General features: G+C 34.3%; 1 protein-coding gene across 1 annotated transcript in view; it reads right to left on the bottom strand.

The window, feature by feature from the left end:
- Nucleotides 1–1,712, bottom strand: part of LOC125505600 (cytosolic non-specific dipeptidase-like) — a 12,036-nt gene that overhangs the window by 7,408 nt on the left and 2,916 nt on the right. The window lies entirely within an intron of this gene.

Here is a 1,712-nt window from a genome sequence, read left to right as displayed (position 1 = left end):
CATCTTTATGGATGACAATGCCAGGCCACATCGCACCAGAGCTGTTCAAGAAGTATTAGAAAACCGAAACATCACAAGATTAGATTGGCCGGCTATGTTACCTGACATGAATTACACTGAACACATGAACACGTCCGGGATTATGTATCAAGAGTTATTTTCAATCGGAATAATCCACCAAGAAATGCCCAAGAACTTATTGTTGCTGCTACAGAGGAATGGGAAAATATCCCTCAGGAAGTAATCAATAATTTGATTATTGGAATGGATAGACGTGTGAATGCGTTGTTAAGAAGTAGAAGGTTCAAATACTGAATATTAAATGTGTTGTTGAATTTTTTATTTTCAGTTGTTAGAGATTGCATTATCTCATTTTTAAAATTTTTGCATCCGGACTGTAATAGTCTTTTTATAACTGATAATTCGTTGAAGTTAAATCCATTTTTTCGTTTTTTAGAAGCTTATAATCTAGATTTAACACTGGGGTCTGCAAGGTTTTACAAAATTTTAAAATATCCAAATAACTCGGGGGGTGCAAGACTTTTGAAAGCGAGTGTATAATGCGCGTACATTGATGTAGACGAGATTAAGTGAGATATTGTTGGATTGTCCGAAATAAGAAGACGAGGCGAAAATACATCCAGGAACAAGCTTTTTGATACACAGACGCCACTGCAAAAATATCCTATCCACAAAGGCAGTATTCACAAGAGTAATATACAGAGTGGGTTTTCTCCCAGATATTAACTTCCTATTTGAGACATTTTTTCCTCGGATCACTCGTTTCCAAAATGTTTCAGTGTTTCAAGATTTTAAAAAACCACCCTGTATATGACCCTCAAGCTCAGTATTAAGTGTAACTTAATACCTGTAGTGTTGGAATACAAAAAAAAACTTTTTTATGCAACTGAGAGCATGTGGAACTTGTGTCATTAGCCACCCTGTGCGAATTATCTGAAGCACATTTTTTTGCAAAAAGACGGACTAACCGCAAAAGAATTGCACTAAATATGGCTTCAAATAGAAATAAAATCTCTCTCAGTAACCAGAATTCATAAAGCTCCTCAACATTAGTCAAACTTTGTCCGTTGAACGTCTATTTTGTTGAGCAGTTTATTACAATTTGTATTATTATTTTTTTATTAGTAGCACGGGTGATTAATATATGACCGAAATGTATCAATAGTGTGCAGATCGCTTTATGCAGGGTGATTGAAAATTGTGGTCATTCCTCTGGAGGTGTTGTCTGGCGTCGTTTTAGGAGTACAAAAAAATTTAAAAAAAATTAATTGCAATTAAAAACTGAGAAATTTCCAAAAAACTATATTATAATACCGCTCTCCTCGCCCTTTGTTGGCGTGAGTTCTTTCAGCTTCTGCTATGTTACTGTAGCATTTCCCCTGAACTAATCGCATATCCGCAAATTCATGAAAAGAAATTCAAAGTAAGTCACAGTTTGACAAATAATTATTATTATTGACAAGGGCTATCCAAGTTGTAGATAAGTTCTATATTGTTGAGGCGGATGAATTTTTTTAAAACTTTTTTTTAGGTTTTTTGCCTCAAAAATTTTTGCCTTAAAAAAACAGAATTTCCTCACGTCTTTTATTACAGATTGATAAATAGTGCTCCTATTTCGCAATAAAAACAAATTATTTGTCAAAAAGTAATCAAGAACTATCACCTAGAGGGTATCCTGCGACACACTTAGG

This window comes from Dendroctonus ponderosae, unplaced genomic scaffold (assembly GCF_020466585.1).
Source record: "Dendroctonus ponderosae isolate FM_Combo_2020 unplaced genomic scaffold, Dpon_F_20191213v2 Dpon_F_20191213_9, whole genome shotgun sequence".
Lineage (NCBI taxonomy): Eukaryota > Metazoa > Arthropoda > Insecta > Coleoptera > Curculionidae > Dendroctonus > Dendroctonus ponderosae.
This window is presented reverse-complemented; position numbering and strand designations above follow the sequence as displayed.